Genomic DNA, 9,013 nt, shown 5'->3' on the forward strand with positions numbered 1-9,013 from the left:
AGACTCACCCATTTTGGAAATAATATGGGGGATAAATATGCTCTCATTGGTGGCATAAGACATATCCATCTCCTAGGCACATACTTGCAGGTTTTCCAGGCATCCCAAAGGTAATCCCAAGGCCAGTCACGGCAGCCAGAACTCCGAGCACAAGGAATGCCATGCAGGAAATCCAGAGGCACTGCTTGGTGGGGGGCCAGCATTGCTCTGTCACAGCAAAACACACTGCACAAAGGAGAGCATGTCTTCATCTCAGGGCAGAAGCTCGTGTTGGGGGCACTGTGTTAACTAGCCAGGTGTTCCTGGTTACCTCAGTGTGAAGGGCAGGAGCCAAAATTACAGGACTGTAAACATGTGCTGTAATAGTGGTGCTTTTCCTGCTTACAGTTTCCAATTCCCTGTTTACCAGCCTTACAATGAATGGGTGTTCTCCCCCAGTTATGAAAAGGAAGCTTTAAAGTGAAAAATCAGGGCCGGTGAGGTGACATGGCTTCTGGGGCTTAAGCAGATTTCAGTGGATCTATCTCACCTCACACCCGGGTCTGCCAGGTCCCCGACCAGGGCTGGCTACTACGCCAGGGTTCCAGCAGACCTGGTTCTCAGGCGGCCTACATCAGAATCACGGAAGGGAATGCAGATTCCTGGGCTCCGCCTCAGACCCACAGAATCAGAATCTCTAGGGGCTGATGCAGGGGATCTGCATGTTTTTTCAGCACTTACACACACCGAAGTTTGAAGGCTACAGCCCTGTAGCAAAGATGAAGTGCAGATTTTGGTGTTGGGTTCCAACCAAACTTTCTAAAGAGCATTGCTTGGAGGTTGCTGGAGGCAAGCAGCCCTGGAAGAGCAGGACAGGGGAGCTGCTTCTCTCTAGAGTGGCTTGGCACCATGGGAGCTTGCCTGACTGGTTCTATTGGCTCACCGTGAAGAGAAAAACAGTGCTTGTTCTGTTCCCGATCGTTTTTGTCAGTACTGCCTTTTGTGAACAGTGACACTCACCGTGATACTTCTGAGGCTACCCACTGGCTGGGTTTCCGAAACATCTCTGAAACCTTCAAGAGCCGAAGCCTGCAGTTGTGGGATGGCCCCACGGAAGGAACTGGCATTCAAACCACTTGTGAGTGAGCAGTCCATTTTAAAAGAAGAGAGACAGGATGGCTTCTTTTCATAGAAAGCACTCCTAGACTCTAATGCTTTTATGCCTTTGGAATGATATTAACTATGAAAATTAATTCTCTTACCTCTAATAGCTAATCGAGCTTCAGAATCAGCAGCCCTGTCATGGAGCTGCCAATATGAAGACACTTAGGCTTAAAAAGTTCAATGTCACAGCCAATAAGTAGGAGAAGCAGAGACTAGAACTCAGTCAGACACTCCCAGTCCTTTCGCCACACCCACAGCTGCCCTGAAGACTCTCACTCGGCTGGATCACAGCCCTTGTAAGCCTTTGCTCCTCAATCCAGAGCCTTCTACTCCCGGGGTCAGTGGTGATTTGTCTTTAATTTGTTTTTCCCATAGTAGCCATAACCTTTAAAATCTTAATCTTTGATTTAGAAGTCCCACGTATGGAACTCTATCCTATGCATGTAATTAATTGGATGTATAGATGAAAGCTATATGTAGAATGATTTTTTACATAGTGCAATTTATAATAGAAAATGCTAAACAGTGCTAAAGCAGTCATTTTAAATATTAAACACCTGCTTATTAAAAGTGATAAAAAATTTGCTCTGTTTTATATATGATGGATTCTCGAACATATAACACAATTGTATAAAATCATTAAGCATGATTTCAAAAACTGAGAGAGTTAGCAGTAGATGTCTCTGGATTGTGGGTCATGTATTCATTCAATTTTTCAGTGAATATTTGTGGAACATCTGTGCCTGGCAGTGTAGTAGGCTCTGTAGATATACTGGTGAAAAAGATGAACATAGTCTGCCCTTGGCGAGCTTACAGTCTGGAGAACAATGTGGTTTTTTGCAGGTGGTGGTAGTTGCATCAGAATCACATGGGTGCTTTTTACAAATCCACTCCATGCTTCATTCCTGAAGCCTACGGTTCACTGAGTCTGGGATGCAGTTGGGGGCGTAATAATTAAAAACGAACAAACAAACAAAAACACTCCCTTATTCCTGGCCAGGTGGCTCAATTGGTTGGAGCGTCATCCCATACCCCCAAAACATTACAGGTTCAATTGCGGGTCAGGACACATACTTAGGTTGCGGGTTTGATCCCCAGTCAGGGACATGCAGGAGGCAACAGATGGATCTTTCTCTCTCCCATCAATTTTTTTTCCTCTCTCTCTAAGGTTAATAAGCATATCCTTGAGTGAGGATTAAAACAAAAATGCTCCCTTAGCTAGTATGATAGAAACTCTTCCACAAAAGAGGTTTTCAGACTTTTATGATTGTATATCCCTTCAGTAACCAAATAAATAAATGAAATAAAATTAGCATTCCCTCATACTATATGAATATTTATGTATAAATCCATGCTTGTACTAGTCCACTAATAAATGTATTATTTATATTGTAAAACATTGTCCAAAGCTGACATTTAAGAAGAATGAAATTAAATATACTATTTAAAAATAAAGGTTCTCTCTTTTCTTCCTTGACCCCACTGAATCCTCCTGTGCACCCTGTGTAGTTCATTTGAAAATTTCTTCTCTAGTCTAAAGGAAAATGAAGAGACTTTACAGGGTCTCTGGACCCTAAAATCCATCTTAACTAAGCCACAGCAACCAAGGAGGAGGGAGAAGGAGTTGTGCAGGCAGCCAGATGAACAGAGGCGCTTACACAGAACCTGGAGGCCCGAGGGGCTGCAGCCGCCCAGGGCCAGCCCAGGGCCGTGTGATTCTGAGGGCCTTGGGGCTGGAATGTTGAGCAGAGGTTTCCAGAAGCCTTGGGTCTGCACAACAGCATTTCCTCACCTGCTGCTGAGACCCTGCTGGATGCCAATTTCTGTACTGAGGAGGTCAGCAGAGAGCAACAGAAGGGTTCTAAATTCCCCCTTGGGATCCTTTCTGCCCTCTAACCTGTAATTATCACCCTTGCTGGCCCAGGAGAGGCAGGGAGAAGAGAAACTGGAAGGGCCAGGAGAGACTCATGTCTGTCCCTGTCCCATGCAATTTAGGAATGACTGGCCAGGACATTTTAAAGCACTTGAAGGGAATGCAGCCACTCGCCCCAGCTATTGTGATTGTGTTTTCCATGTGTAAGCAGCAGGAGGATTGTCTAAGCACCGTCAAACACACTGTCTCATTCCCTTTCAGAGGGAGGCCACGAGGTAAACGGGATCTGTGGGAACATTTTCTAGCTGAGGAAACAGATTCCCAAACATGTGGACACTTGCCCAACCTGCCATGGTTTGTTAGTGGCAGAGCTGGACTTAGACAAGAGTCTTCTGAGAGCAAATGGAATTTATATTTCCCAGCTAAACTAGCTTTTTCTCAGAGTTCTTGGAAAGTTTTTCAAGGATCTGCAGGCGCTCTATGAGGATCTAAATTTTGGCTTTCACTGTGATGATAGTCTGTGACAGATACCCTCAGCACGTCCTGAATATTTGAGTGGCCAGAACTGAGGAGTGGTATAGGTATTATCAGAACGCTTAATGTTTACCCTTCGATTTGTGTTTATCTTGGAGTTCACACCAAGTGAAATCCAGGTAACCTTGTGGTGCACTCTGCCACTGAGAGATTTTGCAGCAGGTTGAACAAGGAGCTGTGATGGGAGAATTGGGTCATCCCAGGGCACACAAAACACAGGCTGAAAAGGAACTTGCCCCGTAACGATGTACACACTTCTGGTAGATGTGCACTATGGTCTCAGTCATTGAATACAGCAACTTTCAACCATTCCATTACCAATAATTTTAGTAGTAAGTATGCCTTGAAGAATGGTTCAGTCCTGGAGTGCAAAAATAATTAGATTAATTGACTGCTGAATGCAGACTAGTAGATTCAAATAAAAGAGAGAACTTGACAGAGTTACCAAGTGACACTTGTCTTGCTCACTGACAGGGTATTGGCTAAGTGAAAGGTTTGCTTCTCCTAAACTACACACCAAGGCTGGAATATATTAACACTCCTATTTCATATGCAAATAGACGTTCTCTGGAGATATATTTTCAAACTTATAATATAGGAAGAGATTAAATTTATGACTAGACCTGAGCTAACATTTTTCTACCATTAACCTCAAATTGGCAATTGAGTTTCTGAAAGATGATATGATCCATTTATCTATTATATTAAATTAATATCACAAATTTGAAGTTTATTACCTTTATGGTATTTGATTATAATTTTGTTCTGCAATCATATAGTAACCTATAAACATATAGTTTATACTATTGTTTTATGGTTGTACATGTTGAAATAACATTACAAGAAAATCAAAAGGATAGGAACACGGTGAGGGGCCTGCAATAATTTCCCAAGAATGTAAAGGGGTTCATTAAACATTTGAGCTCAAGGGACCTGCTCCAGAGGATGCTGTCCTGGCTCCTCCTGGCAGCCTCGCTGCGCCCCCTTCCCGCTCCAGGGCAGCTCACCCCTGCCAGCTGCTTGGGCAGGTGCATCCCTTTCCTTGCTCTTTCTTCTTCAGCAATATCAGCCCCCACTCTTCTCTTACTGTAACGTCACCCTTAGCTTCTGTACCCATCACTAGGCTTTCCTTGGGAAAAGTTCAAAGATGTTAATCCAGTCCAATAACCTTGTTTTCCACATGGAGAAACTGGGGCTTCGTGCTGTGGCCTTGCTGTGTCGAAGTCCTGGGGTCATTGACTTGCCTGTGCTGATTTATGACTAAAGGCCACTGGTCAGAGTGGAGAAAGGAGAGAGAGAGAAAAGGCTTGTGACTTCCATGGGGTGATAGAGCCTGTTCCCAGAACTGCACATGATTTGAATCCTCAAATGGCTAGAAATGTTAAGTGCTAATCCAAACCATCAGAATTTGTTGGCTCCGAGTCTAGCCAGGAAGAACAAACAAAATCTTTCTACCCTGCAATATGGTTCAGGATTATTTTTCTTTGTTTTTCCAGCTCATCAAAAATAAGCTTTCAACACCAGAATGTTTTGTTAAAAATTTTCTAATAGGCTTCATTGTTTTGTTAACCAAGCTTATCATAAGGGTAGCATCTTTCTATCTGCATTGCTAATTGGCTTCTTTCAAACCAAGTTGACATTTTAGTTGTTTTTGAACCACCTTCTTTTTTTCTTTTCATGATATAGGTCATGTATTAGTAGCTTCTTTGAGGATTGGCTTCCTTTTTAGGGGCATTTTTATCATACTGATTTGTGTGTTTATAAAATATGCAGTGAGGACAGATGGACAGAAGGCTGGAGCAGAGGAGAAGGAAATAATTATCTGCCTGGTACAAGTGTATACTTGCAATTTTCCATGTATGCCACAAACTATAAAAGGTCACAGAACAATGATGTAAACTATTTAAGATAACATAGTTGTTTTGTGCCTGGTCTCAGCCTAGCAATAGTGGTGCTATGAGGTAGGGATGCTTGGGAGCATACAAGTGGAGTGGTACTAATTGTGCAGCCTTCACAGACATTTCCTGACCAGTGTTGTGCCTGAATTTGCCCTTGTGATTCTTATTGTGATTGCAAAATGTACCTCAGTAGCAACTACCAGGGAACTTTGAAAAACAAGGCTTGTTACTCACAAGTAAGTCCTAGAGAGTACATGGCACATCTAGGGCCACAAATCAAGGTCACAAGGACACACACACACACACACACACACACACACACACACACACACACACTCCTGCAAGTCTCTAGGGACCTAGGGTTCTGCATTTGTTGAGGTGGGGGTGCCTAGGGTTTCATGGGTTCACTACTGGTGAATTATTTTTAAAAAAAGATTTTATTTATCTATTTTTGGAGAGAGGGGATGGGAGGAAGAGAAGTGTGGATAGGTTGCCTCTTGCACACCCGCATCCTGTGACCTTTTGTTTGCAGGACGATGCCCAATCCACTGAGCCACACCAGTCAAGGCACTCACTACTGGTGAATACTAAAACTAGGACTAAAATATAATGTATATGGTTCTAGTATTATTATCTGATCCCCACTTAAAATCAACTCTTGTAACTGTTTCTTGTTTCAAGCAAGCGGCTATATGTAATATTTCATCAAAACTTAGATTCTTTGAGGCTGAGGATTTCTTGATCCTAACCCTCCGTGCCAATGGAAGATTTCACATTACTTCACCATGACTGCCACCAGGTGGAAAGCTATTGTATGACATGCCAGCTGCATCCTGCTTTCAGGGATGCACGCTGAATTTAGAGAGGTTAAAATGAGAAAACAAAGAGTGCACTTTAAAATGGCTGGAATGGGGTATATTTGCCTAAAAGAAAAATTAGGGGCTACTCCTTCATTTTGCATAAATTTTCCCTAGTAGTCCCTCAATGACTCTGGTCCTTTAAAATATAATTTTGCTTGCTCAATCCTAGTTAATGCACAATGTTGATGGAATATCTCTGTTTCACAAAGTAGGTGACAGCCGTATGGACAAGCTATGCTTGTTGCCTGCCTTTCTCCTGCCAAAAGGAAATGTTCATGTCAGCACATAATTTAGTCCTCATAATCTTTCTTTTTCTCTTTTTCCTTTTGCAAAATATAGATAACAGAAAATTATTTACAGTCAGCATCTTCTCTTTCAAATAAAAAAATTACTAGTATATCTCATAAGATAGGTTTAATGGGTTTTGAGCCTCAGTATTTCAGCCTGGAAAATGCCAACGTATAGTCCTCTGTCTGGTCCTATCTTAGGCATGTTCAGCGCACAAGTGTGGGAGGCCTGAGCCCTTTACTGTTTACTGGCTGAGAAAACCGTATGCCTCTCTGGGCCTTGGTTTCCTTGGTTGTCAAATGGAGCTGTCCCCCAGTCCTTCCAACTCCAAGGGACTCCTGGGCAAACCAAACGAGGTAGCTATTTTGGTAACTTTATAGCAATGTACAACAGGAGTCACTGCCAAAATATTTGGAGAGTGGTTTGGCAAGTGCTGCCATAGTAGAAAGACAACTTTTTGGTTTATTTTTTTGGCTCTTAAAATAATTTGGAACAAAATCAGAGGATTGGATCAAAATCTGTGTTCTGCAAAGAATTTAGCCTATTTTTAGGGTTTAAAAATGATGGCATATTGTTATCCTATGGGACGGCCCCTGGGGATGATGTTAAAGTCCTGCTCAGGGAGGGGACACAAGTTTGGTGCATGGGTTGCTGGGAAGTCCCACCCCAATAGCAGCCTCAACTTTCTCCCAGGTGCACGTTTACCTGGCAAGTGGGGACCTTCTGAGCTGGGGCATGAACCCCTCGCGGAGCTTCAGGCAGCCAAGCCCTTAGAACCCAGGCTGTCTCCCACAGGAGCGCTCGGGAGGCCGAGGGGTGGCCCGCGCCTTGGGGGCTCCTTGGGAGCGGACCTGTCTACTCAGAGCAGGTGCAGGCGGAGGCTTTCCCGGACTCTTCTGCGGGCTGGTCACCGGGGAATCCCCCTCTCCCTTTCCTCTCAATGGACGTGATTTGGCATAATCTCTGACAGCGGTTGTGTGTGTGACCCTGACACCTGGAGGTGCAGAAAATCGGACCCTGAGGGTCCTGCGGCTTGGGAGCAATCCGTCAGGCCACCAGCGTGGAGAGCCGTCTTCAGCAGGAATGAAAGTTCCTTCAGCAGCAATGAAAATGGGGCAAAATTTTTAAACAGTTCAACCATATATTTATTTTAAGTGGAGATTATGTTTATGTGTGTCAATAATTTTGCTTAAATGTTTTCATAATGAAACTGTTACATGTGCTCATATATATATAACTATATATAAATATATATATAGTTATAGTTATAGTTATATGTATGTATCAGAGTAAGCATCATGACATTCGTGGAAAGTTGGTTGTTGAAAAGGATTGTCAGTGAACATAACTGAGCAATTCTTGGGCATAATCTTTAGCCCCTGGAAACCTTGAAGGTCTGCGTATGACACAGGCAGCCAGGATTACTCCCACCAGCTCAGTCACTCAGGATTTACCTGCCTCTGCCCTGCACCACCCCGTTAAAGCCTCCCAGGAGCCAGATTCTAGGAAACCCCTATTAATATTTGAGGTGCCTTGAAGCCATCAGCTGACACACAGAGAAGGGGGCATGGCTGATGTCCTGGAACTTGATTCTTATTTGGAAGATCATTTTATTTAAATACTTTTTTTTTTAAACTAGAAACATCACCTTTTTTATGATCCAGATCTGAAGGGACTTCCTTTGCACTGGAAAGAGAAGAGACTTCTGTCCCCTACAAGAGAAGGAACAGCTTTGACTACACTGATGCACAGTGACTTATCGGGAGTTACAGAACATGCTGGATGAAGTGAGACTTCCTTGAGGGGCAGGGGCTGAGCTGAGCTCTCTCATTCTGTCTCATTCTGAGGAAGTGCTCAGCGAGTGCTTTGAAGAGAGATAGGCAGGGGAAAGGCAATTGCCAGGGTTCGAGTCTTTAAGAAGAAGGTGTCAGGCTGAGCAGGAATAATTTGGTCCTGCTTAAGATAGCCTAGAAAGATCTTTTAAGAAAGAGGACAATGTATTTCCCAAAGTAACTGATTTGTTGGTATGTAGGGGTTGTATCATAGACACAAGCGGTGTCCTAGCCTGACAAGTCAGACTTGCCTATTCAGGGGAGCTGCATTGTGTGGGGTGGAGGCTCTTCTCAGGGAAGCTGTGTGGAGGAGGCTGAGGCAGTGAGAGATGGAGGGAGAGGTGGTGACTGTCTCTGATGCTGGTCCCCTGGGATCTGAAATCATACTGAGCCCTGGAGAGGGCAGGGAGTGGGGAAAAAGGAGGGGTGGCGAGGGTTCGGGACTGGAAGCATGACTGGGACTAAAGGGCCTGTTTTCATGAAGGACTCCTTGCCCTCACGTGGCAGAAGTGGGACACAGAGCCTGGGAAAGGGATGTTCTCTTTATTTCTGTTCTCTTTAATTCTGTTTATATAGAAAAGGAAT

Source organism: Pteronotus mesoamericanus, unplaced genomic scaffold, assembly GCF_021234165.1.
Source record: "Pteronotus mesoamericanus isolate MK-2021 breed Mesoamerican mustached bat unplaced genomic scaffold, CSHL_Meso_final contig_50, whole genome shotgun sequence".
NCBI lineage: Eukaryota > Metazoa > Chordata > Mammalia > Chiroptera > Mormoopidae > Pteronotus > Pteronotus mesoamericanus.